The 13,747-nt window shown below is 37.1% G+C and overlaps 1 protein-coding gene across 3 annotated transcripts in view; it reads left to right on the forward strand.

The window, feature by feature from the left end:
- The first annotated feature begins 4,727 nt into the window (after positions 1-4,727).
- Positions 4,728-13,747, forward strand: part of SLC35G2 (solute carrier family 35 member G2) — a 29,904-nt gene continuing 20,884 nt past the window's right edge. Inside the window, exons 1-2 of one of the 3 annotated variants that reach the window (XM_023538401.1) lie at positions 4,728-5,060; positions 6,056-6,192. The gene's annotated coding sequence lies outside the window, so the exon portion shown is untranslated. The remainder of the gene's footprint in view (positions 5,061-6,055; positions 6,193-13,747) is intronic. The other 2 variants (XM_023538400.1, XM_011373199.2) reach the window with 2 other exon arrangements.

A 13,747-nucleotide genomic window follows, 5' to 3' on the forward strand; every position in this document is an offset into this window, starting at 1 on the left:
ATGACAAAGAAAGAATTATCAGGGCAGCCAGAGAAAAGAAGACGGTAGCCTATAAAGGAAAACCCATTAGATTATTGTAGGACTTCTCAGCACAAACCTTACCCTGATACCAAAACCTGGTAAAGATAACAGAAAACAAGAAAACTATAGACCAATATCTCTCATGAACACAGATGCAAAAATCCTAAATAAGATACTAACGAACTGAATACAGCAACATATTAAAAAGATTATACACCATGATCAAGTGGGCTTCATCCCAGGGGCACAGGCATGGTTTGACATATGCCGATCGATTAATGTGATACACTATATAAACAAATTAAAAAATAAGAATCAGATGATCATATCAATAGGTGCAGAAAAACCCTCTGACAAGATACAGCATCCATTTATGATCAAAACACTTAACAAAATTGGTAGGAAAGTACCTTAACATAATAAAGGCCATATATGACAAACCCTCAGCCAACATTATACTTACTGGTGTGAAACTAAAAATCTTTCCTCTAAGATGAGGAACTAGACAAGTCTGTTCACTATCACAACTTCAATATAACATTAGAGGTCCTAGCGAGTACTATCAGGCAAGAGAAAGATATAAAAGGCACCCAAATAGGAAATGAAGAAGTCAAACTCACTATTTACAAATAACATGATTCTCTATATAGAAAACCCTAAAGACTCCACAAGAACACTACTAGAAACAATAGGCAAATACAGTAAAGTTTCTGGATACAAAATTAATGTTCAACTATCCATAGCATTCCTAAACTGTAATAACGAAGTGTCAGAAAAAGAAGTGGAAAAAATAGTTCCTTTTGCAACTGCAACAAAAAGTATTAAAATACCTAGGAATAAATTTAACGAAACATGTGGAGGACTTATATAACAAAAACTATAAGATCCTATTAAAAGAAATTGAAGAAGATACAAAGAAAGATATTCCGTGTTCTTGGTTTGGAAGAACCAACAATTAAAATGACCTTATTATCTAAAGCATTATACAGATTTAATGTAATCCCCATCAAAATCCCATCAGCATTTTTTAAGGAAAGAGAACAAAAAAATCATCAGATTTATATGGAAGCACAAAAGACCCCAAACTGCCAAAGCAATCCTGAGAAAAAAGAACGAGGCTGGAGGCATCACTCTGCCTGACTTCAAATTATACTACAAAGTGACAATAATCAAAACGGCATCGTATTAGCAGAAAAACAAACACACGCGTACTAGTGGAACAGAATCGAGAGTCCAGAAGTAAACTCATGTTTATATGGGCAAATAATTTTCGACAAAAGAGCTGAAAACATACAGTGGAGAAAGGAAAGCCTCTTCAATAAATGGTGCTGGGAAAACTGGAAAGCCACCTGCAAAAGAATGAAACAGGACTGTTGTCTATCAACGCAAACCAAAATTAACTCAAAATGGATTAAGGGCTTGACTATAAGACCCGAAACAATAAATTGCATAGAAGAAAATATAGGATAAGCTCATGGACCTTGGACTTAAAGAAGATTTTATGAATTTGACCTCAAAGGCAAAGAAAGTAAAAACAAAAATAAATGAATAGGACTACATCAAACTAAAAAGCTTCTGCATAGCAAAAGAAACCATCAATAAGGAAACCATCTGAATGGGAAAATATATTTGCAAGCAATGCCTCTGATAAGGGCCTAATATCCAACATATACAAAGAACTCATACAACTCAATAACAACAAAAAAACCCCCAAACAATCCCATTAAAAAATGGGCAGAGGACCTGAACAGACATTTTTCCCAAGAAGATATACAAATGGCCAACAAACATATGAAAAGATGCTCAACATCACTAGATATTAGGGAAATATATATCAAAAATCACCTGTTAGAATAGCTCTAATCAACAGGACAAGTAATAACAAGTGTTGAAGAGAATGCAGAGAAAAAGAAACTTCATACACTGCTGGTGAGACTGCAAATTGTTACAGCCACTATAGAAAACAGTATGAAGTTTCTTCAAAAAACTAAGAATTAATCTACATATGATACAGCAGTCCCTTTACTGCGTATTTACCCCAAAGACTTGAAAACATATATCTGAAAAGATATTTGCACAGCTATGTTCATAGCAGCATTATTCACGGTAGCCAAAACATAGAAGCAACTGAATAGATGATTGGCTAAAGAAGCTGTGGTACATATATGCAACGGAATACTACTCAGCCATAAGAAGAGATGAAATACTGCCATTTGCAACAACATGGATGGACCTTGAGATAATTACGCTAAGCAAAATAAGCCAGACAGAAAAAGTTGAAAACCACATGATATCACTTATATGTGGGATATAAACCTAAAAGCAACAAACAAACAGGACAAACATACAGAGACTCATGGACATGGACAATAAATAGACTAATGGTTACCGGAAGGTGTGGGGGGAGGGGAGGGAGATGGATAAAAGGGGTCTGTGGTGACAGAAAGAATTCTAACTACGGGCACAATGCAATGATATATGCCTTACTGTTGAATTGTACAACTGAAACTAACTGGATTTTGTTAACCAATGTCACCAAAAAAACAAACAAACAAAAAAAAACCTCTCTGGAAAAAAAAAAAAAAATGAAGTCATCAGAGAGAAAAGGAGAGACAATGCCCTGATGACATTGTTTTCACCCTGGATCCAGCCTTCCCCAAAGATATCTATCCATGGACTTTTCAGTTAAATCAGCTTGAGTTTGAGTTTTTGACACTTGCAAGAAAAAGCCCTCGGTTATAGCACAGAAGAATTCCACTTCTTATATTTAACAAACATCTAAAAATCCTCTCCCCTGTTTCTCAGTATCTCTGTCATTCCGAATAGCAGTTGTGCTAAATTCCTAGTCTCATTCTCTCAAATCTCCCAGAAACCTTCTCTCCTAAACTCAGATCACTCTACATATTCATTTTCCTTACTCCCATCCTCAAAGCATTTCTGGCTCTCTTCCTCTCCTACTTCCTCCAAGAGAAACAAAATCTAGCTGAGCTTTGTAGTTCAGTCTAGCCTTCTGAGGCCCCTTTTCTGTATCTCTACTCCTTATGTAGAGCAGTACAATTAAGGTCCAGGATGCTTTCTGAACAGCAAAGGATCCTTCCTCTTCGAAAGGGTGATAGGCTGAAAATACATGTAAATTTTCTGTTCTGGTCTCATTTGTATTCCATACAAATAGTGTGTTTGCTTGGATATTAATTCTGTTTGCAAAAAGCTACTCCTGGGGTTCCCTTTGGGTATGTTTTGCCAAGATAGTGCCTTAGGGTTTTGTTTTATTTTGTATGCTTTTTGAATGTGTGTGTGTTGCGGAGAGGGGGGGAGGATTAAACTTGTTTGGTTGTTTTTATAAGTCAGATACAGACCAAGCTGATACAGAGTGGTAGAGGCAATTTAACGACTGTCACTCATTCTATTGCCTTTTATTTCTCTCCTCTCTGGGAACATTCTTTGGGTTTTCTACAGAAATAGCTGGAGACTCTCATGGACAATTGCCTCACTCAGCAGCTTTTTCATAAACACATATTTTAGATACTGTGCCCAGGACTCTTTTAAGTGTCATAAGAATATCAACTCATTCAAAAGCAGCCTAGCTGCCGTTGGAAGAGTAACAGTACTAGCTCCATAAAGATCTAGATTGTCTTTTCACATCAAGAGGCATCCAAACTTTCTATTATGCTGGACACTCAGTTGATCCTCAGCCCCTTTGTGAATACATTGGTTCTGAGTGGTCTGAATCCCATTCTTGGGTCTACTCAATCTGTCTGTGGTGCCTTCAGGCTGGGGGACCCGTGGGGACACCACCTAGCATGATGGCTGCTTAGAGTCCAGGGAACTGTGTCAAGATGACTCTGGGAGACATGTCACCTTTTAAAAGCCCCATCTTTCTTTTACACATTTTTCTCCTTCTGCATCTTCCCAATCACAATAAAGTAAAATATATTATAGTGTCCTGGAATGGTAGGAAAAAGATGGGACAACATATCCAAGAATATTTGAGAAGAGTTTAATGAAGGTACTATTTTAAAAGGCGTGGATAAGGTTAAAGGCCACTTCTGGGAGCCATTACCAGTCCCAGGCCTGAAGGGGCAAGGGCAGAGAGTGGTAAACAGAACCAAGAGAGAACTGTAGGAGAGGGCCACAGGGTTGGAGCAATGGCATTCAGGTGAAGAATATAGCCACTGCTAAAAGAGTGGCCCTCTGGGCGTATAGAGGGTGGTCCTGAATAATACCCTCCTCTGTAATCTCCTGCAGGTGTCTCCCATTGGCCAAACCAAGTAAAAGTCTGCAGACATTTAATGTAGCCCACAAAAGTCAGCCCTGAGTCACAGAGCAGGGTGGAGAGTGGATTTGGAGGGACAGAGGTAAAACCAGCAGTCACATCCTATCTTTTCCCACAGCTATCACCTTGGTTCAGGCCTCACCCTTTTTTGCCTGGTCTAGGGTTGTTCTCTTGATCCATCTAATCCATTGGTTTGATGACCAGGTCTGTTCCCAAGAGACTACATTTATTCAGCACGGAATTGGGGTATATCAACCTGCGTCCAGGAACCAGCTCTGCAGTGTCACTCTCTCCAAGGGTACAGGCCAAGGCGGCCCCAGCAGGCAGTTTCCCAGCGCCTTTGGACCCTCCCACCGCGCGGGTACGGGAAGTCCCTCAGTCCAGGCACAAATCCAGGGCGCCCCCCGCGGTCTTCAACGCCTGCACCGCCGGGCGGGTAGGGAGGTGGGCAGTGGAGAGCGCAGGCGCAGTGCCCGCACCCACGGCCCCTCTCCCCGCCGCGCCTGGCATCCTCAGTAGCCACCGCCGCCGTTTTCCTGGCGAAGAGCGCGGAGCCCTCAGCTGGCTCCGAGGCTGTATTTAGGAGCGCAGCAGCTAGCAGCCCCGGCGTGCCTTCCTTGCCGGGCCACGCAGGTAACCCGGCCCAGAGAGCCGATCGGCAGCCGCGGACTGGGACCTTGACCCTGCCTGCCCAGCCGCCCCACCTGGAAGGGGTGGGAGAGTCCTGCGAATCCCACACGCCCGCTTTTAGCCGTTGCATCTAAAGGTCAGAGTATCTCTTTCTGGGTTGGGCCAGCCAGGGGCAAAGCGCCCCGCCCTCTCCACAAACCTTTGTGGGGGACTGTGCTCGACGCCTGAAAGGCCGTGGGGACCCCACTTCCCTGCACTGGTCTTTTGGGGAACCAGGACTTGGGGTCAGTACGGTCAGCATCAGCTACGGCCTCTACGCCCCCACTTCCTGCCGCCGTCGCAGGTATGGGTCCTTCCCCAGCCTCTATGATAAAGGCCAAGGGCTATTGCTTTCCTCTCTCCTAGAAGCCCACCCAACAAGGGTGAGTCCCTATGGCGTCATGGGATCAATTTCAAATACAAACTTTTAAGAATGCTGAATGGTTTTAGAAATATGGCCAAGAATTAGTATTTTCTTTTACTCTCGTCTAATGTCTATGTTTCTCGAACGCATCTAAATGGGTTGAGATTTTCGTGGAGAATAAACGGTTCGTAGAAATCTTTCCCCAATAAAAGAGGAGGGCAAGGAGTAGTGGGTCAGGCTACGGCCGAGTATGGAAGCTGGAGGCGCAGGGCAAGTCTACTCAACCTTCCCCAGCCCACCGTAGAAAAACGGAATCCTCCCTGACCAGCCTCTGGGCGCTGTAGCATTTCTACGCCACGTGCGCCGGTTTGGCCTCTTTTGAGAGGAAGAGTAGATAAAAGGGTGGCGCGGGCCAGCAGGAAGACTTGTGTTGGGGCGAGTGGGGGCGCTGCACGGATCTGCATTTCCGTCCAATCTTTGGCGGGGCTTGGCTAGGAGCGGGAGGGAAAGCACGCTGCTGAGTGACGACTAAGGTCCCCGAGATAGTGACGCACTGGGTGGAGAGGGCTGTGGGCGGCTAGGGAGAGGGCGGTCTTCACTGGCTATTCCGCCGGAAAGGACTTTGATTGGGGCTGCCCGTGTCCGTGGTGCTGAAGTGCCTCAAGAGCCTCCGTCGGCTTACTTTGGGCCGCTGCCTGCCTCACGGTTCTACTCTGCACATTTGCCAGAAATAGCCCATCTCCTAGGCCGGTGGCCAGAGTGGAGCCGGTCCAACACTGAAACCCTTTGCAGATGGGTTGATGTCGGTTTCCTGAAGATAACATAAAGGCAAATGTGGCTCGCTGATGCTGACCCTACATAACAGGTTTGATTTTCTACATGCAAGTACACACAGTGAGCATGAACATGAATCTCACATATGTATATGTAGGATACACATATGTGAATACACAGGCAAACATAATGCACATGTAAATACACTCCTGTTTTTAACGCCATCACACACTGCAAGTCACACATTTTTCCAGAACTTTTGAGTAATCCATCGTTATTTTTTTTGATACCTCTAGTGTTTCTGATCTCTGCAGAACCATTAATTTTCATAATCATCTGTTCCCAAATCACAGAACCTGTGGATTAAAGTGCTTGGTATTTTGCCGAGCAATTAAGTATTTATACATGCAGTATTTTAATAGCAGAACAAAGACAGTCTAGAAAGATAGAAAATTGATATTTATACAAAATAAAAGATGTTCCTAAAGGAAGTTAAAAAGAATTAATGAAAAATTTATAGATAATAACCTTATGGAAAGTTATAATCTGAAGAAAGTATGACTGAGATGTATCATAATGCTGGCAATTTCAAATATACTGGTGTTATATGGTTTGCGAACTTAAAGTTTACATATATATCTTTCAAAACATTGATATCTGTTTTTTCTCACAAAATGTATGTTCATTGTAAGAAATTTAGGTAATAGAGAAATGCATAAACTAGAGAAAAACCATTGTAAATAGATTTTCTTTTAGATAAACACACATGCACTTTAAATGGATTGATCTTCTGTTGGTTGAATTTTCACTATAGAATTTATCATTAATGTCTTTCAAACCAATACACAAAACTAGGTCATCATTATTAAAGGTTGAATAATATTGTACTATGTGGATAGAACGTAATTTATTTAAACAATCTCATAATAATGAACATTTATGTATTTACAATTCTTTGCTATTATAGACAGTTCTGCAAACAATATTTTTGAACAAACATCTGTTTACTTGTTTGACTATATTCTTAAAACAAATTCCTAGAAACGAAATTGATGATTCAGCAGGTAGATACATTCTATTTTTTGATACTTTTTTTTCATTTATTCGTTCAATTATTTTCTGTCTCCTCTCTTGTCTGTTTTATTCTTTACTATGTTCTCAGCATTTAAACAGTGCCAGTGTATTCAAGAAATATTTATTGGGAGAACACTATTTCCAGATTGTGCTACAGAAAAAGTGTACCGATATATACCACTATAAACACTGAATTAGAATGTCAGTATCCCCACACTATCACCAAAATTAGGTTATCAGATTTTATCAACCTTTTAAAAATATTTTCCAATTGAATAGGCAGAAAAGAACATCTTTTCATATATTTATTGGTTATACTTATTTCTTATACTATTTTGTGAACTCATATCCTTATTCAATTGATGTGCTTACATTTTTTCTTATTTATAAGAGCTCTTTGTTTCCTAAGGAATCGGTTACATATGTTGTAATTTTTTTCTTAATTTTTTTTATTTTTAAATTTATGATATTTTATACTGTATAGAAAATTTTAATTTCTATGTAGTCAAATATGTATTTTCTTTACCATTTCTGTCATTTACATTAGTCTTTCACTTCTCTATAATAAAAGAAACTACCATATTTTTTATTTTATAAAAAAGATTACATTTTAAACTCTAGGTTTATACCCCCACTTCCTTTTTTAGTTAAATTCTTTTCATTTAGTAAAATTCTATTGAAGATGGCTTTAAAGAAGTAATTATTTATGTTTAACCCACACACATATACATAGGCTTGTCCTCCATGAGGAATAACATGTAACCCTTCGATGTGCTGTATTTAATTTCTAAATATTTAATGAAAGTGTTTTTACTTAAAATGCTGTTTAGTCTGTAGTATTTTTTAACTGTTAGTATGCAGTCTTTTTCAAAAGGAGCTATTCTTTAGAGTATTTTTTCGTAGATGAAAGAAAATATAACACAGTCTACCTTTAGCCAAATTAAGGAATTCATATCACTGAGGTTCATAAGAATGTACACAAATAAGGTTGGTCAAATACCTTAAAAAACAAACAGTTTTTTTTTTTTGACATCCATTATGGATCAAAATAACTCTTTCCAAAAACTAAAAGAATGATTATTCAGGCATTGATGAGCTATTCTGTAGTATTTTCTTTCAGGGGTTTAAAAACATTTTAGAACAGACAAATGGGAATAATTTTATTGTTTTAATAGAAGAAAATTTAAAATATAGCTGATTATAAAAAATGAAAACAACACCAGAATAGAAGATAAAACCCTCTAATAAGTCATTCTCCATAGGTAACCACGAATATTAATTTGTAACAAATACTTTTAGATCATTAAATTAATAAATAAATATACATTTCATTGAATGTAAGATGTTATTAATTGTAAGATGCATTTTGACTTGAGAAATTTGAAAAAAATGTGCATCTTAAATTTGGTGTATCATAAATAGAATCATATTATATCTATTTTTCTATTTTTCCACATAAGATATGGATATCTTCCCACCTGATAATATAAATATTGAATTAATCAATATTTAATTTAAGTACATTTAGATTATTTACAATTTTGGATAATAAAAACAATGCTTAGTGAATATTCTTTTAATATACCACTGTGTTATGGTGTTATTTCCTTAGAATAAATTCCTAATTGAAATTAGGAAATGGGTTAGAGAGAATGTACATTTTACATTTTGGTACATATTGTTTGCCCTCCAAAAATCTTGAACAATTTGCTCTGCAACCAATAGTGCATGCTGTTCTAGATTCTTCACTCACTTATGTTAGATATAATCAGCTTTTTCCATTTTCCTTACCTAAGAGGAAAAAGTTATCTCACTCTCCTTTTAATTTTTGTGTCTGTTTATAGAAATTGTGCATCTTTCCATGTGTCTATTGGGTTATTTGTATTTCTTCTTTTGTGAATTACCTATTCATAGCCTTTGCCCAATTTTCTTGAGTTTTTAAGAGCCCATTTGGATGAAAGTCGTTGACTCTTTGTTGCTTTTAGTTTGTCACTTAAAATTATTTTTATTTTTATTTTTATTATTTGTTTTGCACAGAAGATTTAAATTTTCATGGAGTCAAACCTGTTGATCTTTCCTTTGTGATGTTTGAGTGGGATTTGACACCACTCTAATCCCCACTCCAAGATTATAAAACTATTCTCTAGCGAGAGAAAGAACATGATTAAATTTACTAAGGACTAGAACCTAGATTCTTATTGTCTTTAGATAGTCACCAATTCTGTTTCTAAACAGGATCTAAAAGGCTTTGTCTATTTGTTTGTAGACCTGCCAATCAGCTCTAGCTAAGGGGTGGGGTAGTTGCAAGCGGAGGGGCTCAAACTGAAGAGAGGCAATGATCACACTGGCTGACTTATTTAATTAATATGGCTGACAATTCTGTTTTAGCTATTAGAAATGGGAGTTAGTGAATTTAGTCACATGAGAAAATAGTATTTGGGGAGATTGGCAGAGAGATTAACAGATTAATCATAACTTTTTTCATACTTTTACATAATTTAGAGTCTTTCCAAAGACACAGACTTAATGAAGTGAATATGTATAGAATATCTTAATTTCAAATGGGTAGCTGAATTCCCTAATACCTTTGAACTTGGATACCATTGCTATCCACACCTCAGATCTCCTAGCAGATCTCAGCATTTGTTGGTCTATCTAGGAACCTGACAGTTTGTGGTTATTATAATGAAGATTAGACCTTCCCCCAATTATTAGGTCCTTGAGGAATCTTTACCTCCTGGTGAGCTAAGTAGAAATATACTCTTCCAGTCTGGGATTGGAATTTGTTGGTGAGGAAGAAGATGATGGCATTAATCATATTCTAACCAGGACCACTTTTTTTCTGAGCACTTTAAAATATTTTGCTGGTGATGAGAATAGTGCTTCATTGTCCTTGCTGAGGCCACCTTGTACCATGGATGATATTCTTAAACACTCTGATAAGTCACGGTCCCATGATATTATGCACCACTGTTATATCTTCCTTCTTGTTTCATATTTCTCTTGCATTATTTTGATTATAAAAGCAAGCAAAGTACCCTTCTCTATCACTACACATTTTTTTTCCTGCCATTCTGCCCTTAGCATTAGATTCTCCAAGTAACAAAAGTGTTACATTAATAGTCACTGTCTGCTGGCCATTGAGTGTGAGAAGGAGAATGATAATCACTCTAGTGCCTCCTCCTTTCTCACTTTTTATCTATCTACCTTGTGGTCTGGACACAGGAAATACCCTTCTACGCGGTTGGAAAATGTCAAAGACTAACTGAGATCACAGAGCTTTTTATCTTCTGTGGACTAAAACTTTATTTTGCCTTATAAATGTTAATACATATATATAATTTTCAAATTTTGGCACTTATATAACATTACACATATTAAATTATTTATTCTCTCTTGTTTCTCTTATAGGCAGTGCCGTAGTGGAATTATGTGTGACCAATGGGCCTACTTCATGTGCAGTTAACACTATTCCATAGTTACGTTATATATGAACTCAATCCACATGCCTGTCATCTTTACTAAAATTTAATCGTTTTCTCACTTATCAAAGGCACTTGCTTTGTATCTCTTTTCTTTTATTTAAGACCCCAAACTATCAGCAACTTTACTGAACTCTGACTTTTACTTTAAGAACTTGACGAAGGAAAGTAGAAATCTAATTTCCTATTTATTTTGCTTCTGATCTCTGTGTAACTCTGGCTGACCTATTATTCTATGTGGGGGTGAAGATCCCAAAGGCGAATGAGGCTGCTGAGGGTGGTGATGAATTAAAACTAGATACTTACTTTACTTCTTGGATTCCCCTAGAGTTAGGAGATAAAAGATAGAGTTAGGTTGCAGAATTGTGGCGATGAAAGGACTGCTTCACAACTACTTAGACCTAGAATTAGAGGTTCTCAGTTAAGAAGGTGACTTTCTCCAAAGCAAGCCAGCTATGCTAGAGGACTCATTTATTCTCTCAGCATTCCTTGAGTCTGGCAATGCCCTAGGACCTGTGGATACCAAGAAGATAAGGATATAATCTCTGTTCTTGGAGCAGTAACACTTTATCAGGGGTTAGTGTTACATATACAACTCACAGTGATACTGTATCAAGCACTAGAACAGAGCCCTGTAGAAACTGTTATTGAGCCCAGAGGAGGAACAGATTGTTCAGTGAGTAGTCTACCAGGATGAGTGTGGGTATGTGGGTAGGAGTTTGCCAGAGATTGCTTTGTTTGGTCTCAAATTGGGCTGTAAGGTTGGACAGCTTGGATTTGAAGCCTGGTTGCACCTTTGTAAGCTTCACTTATTGATTGATTGATTGATTGAAAAAAAAAAAAGTACTAATGTTAGTTAGTTCCTACCTTGTTTGGGTTGTTGTGAGATTAAGTAAGATAACACCTGTAAAGAATTGGTATAAGTCTGGTGCATAGTAGTCTAGTTGGATGTGTGAGGGTTTTTTTTTTTTTTTTTTTTTGCCTTCCTATAAAGTTGAATGTAAATCACTCTGGATTATTGATCCTCTTGTCAGAGCTCTCAAGGTTAAAAAAAAAGCTCTGTATAAATGCTTTATGTCTTCTAAATCTGTATGGTAATGCTAATCTGGGAGTTTCTCTTCTAATGTAGTTTAAATCTCAATCTGCAGCTTTTTGCCAATTCTCATGCTATCCCCCCCAAAATAGGTCTGGAATTGTCATTATTTTTGCTTTGCTCTTCAGTACTCCAATGTTAAAGCAAATACCTATTTAATTGTATAATTTCCTTCCTTTAATGTATATAACACTTATGTCTCTTTTATGGCACTTGATACCATATTATCTTTTTCCCCAAATGAACATGTACGTCTTTAAGAGAAAGCCTGTCTTCTTAATTTTATTATAGGCACTCAATAAATACTGACTGAATGAAGGAATAAACATGAATGCATGGGGCTGCCATATTAGCTGGTGTGATCTCAGGCTGCCCTCATAGAAACAGAATCTCCTCAATAGGAGAGATTACAGAAACCAGTGTATGTTTAGAAAAGAGTGGTTAACATGGTGAGGAGATTGAAAACCATGATTATACATGGAATAAATAAAAAAGGGAAGATTTTCAGTTCGAAGAAGAAAAAACTCATGATGAGACATCTGAGAGGATAGGAAATAGTAGTTTCTGATATTGAAAGGTTGTCATGTGGAAGAAGGACTGAATTAGTGGAAATATGTAAGAACAGCCTCTGGAAATTATATGGAGAAAGATTTCGACTCAATGTTAAACATAATCTTATAATCAGAGTGACTCCCAGGTGGCTACCTTGAGAAGGAGTAAGTTTCCTGTCATTGTAGGTGTTCAAACAAACTGTACTATTTATTGGGAATGCTGTAGAGGATGTAGTTACTTGCAAAGGAATTGGAGTAGATGACTCCCCAAGTTTTTTTCAATTCTCATGGTCTTTAATTCTATGTATATTATTATAGTATGTATATGGTTGTCCTATATTACATGTATAAATTATATATGTATATCTATAAAGACATATAGATATATATATGACTTTTCTATTCTCATTATCACCATTTTGCTTAAGTTAATGAAGGGCGAAAATTACTTTTCAAAAAATTAATCTCGATTATTTAAAAAATATTACTAACATGTTTATGCTTGAGGACACCAGTTTATAAAATACAATCCTACATGAACACTGTGTGCTTAAACTGCAATAAACAAGTTTAATAATGTTGTTAGCATTTCAAGTGCAAATAAGTATTATTTCAATTTCTAAATTAAATCTAAAAAGAAAATAAGTGAGTCAGAGTCCACTTGTCTTGATTCAGATGAGTTGTGGTTTAAAGTTCAAGGCTTCATCATTACTACTACCATCATTACTACCACCATCATCACTAACATTTATTTAGCATTTACTATGTACCTAGCTTTGTTTTAAGCACACATATTAACTCATATATGTCTCCCAACAGCTCCATGATAGATACTGTTATCTCCAACACATTTTTAACATTTTATTTAGAAATAATTTCAAACTTATAGGAAAGTTAAACTCATAGTCCAATTAATGTCTTGGGTGAAGGATAATTCCCATATATCCTTCACCCCAAGTTCTCTAATTGTGAACTTTTTTTTACAATGTTTGCTTTATCATTCATTCATATTCTTTTCCTCTTTTTTGAGCCAATTGAAAGTAAGTTGCAGATGTGATGCCTAATTACTCCTAAATACTTAGATGTTTTCCTTAAAGACAAGACAGTCTCCTGTATAATCACAGTATTATCATCAAAATGAGTAATTTAACACTGATATAATTCTACCATCTAACCCACAGACCTAATTCAAAATTAGCCATTTGTCCTAATAATTTACTCTTTGGGAAATGTTTATTTTTATTTTTTTTATTTCTAGTCTAGAATCAAATCCAAGATTATGAATTGCAGTTAGTTGTTATGTCTCTTTAATCTGTAATTTGTGACAGTTCTTCATTCCTTTCTTGTCTTCAGTTGACATTTTTCAGAAGTTCAGGCTATTAGTTTTGTAGAATGTCTCTCATTTTGTCTGATGTTTCTTTGTAATAAGATGCAAGTTATACATTT

The sequence above is a fragment of the Pteropus vampyrus genome, unplaced genomic scaffold (genome assembly GCF_000151845.1).
Source record: "Pteropus vampyrus isolate Shadow unplaced genomic scaffold, Pvam_2.0 Scaffold220, whole genome shotgun sequence".
In the NCBI taxonomy this organism is placed as follows: domain Eukaryota; kingdom Metazoa; phylum Chordata; class Mammalia; order Chiroptera; family Pteropodidae; genus Pteropus; species Pteropus vampyrus.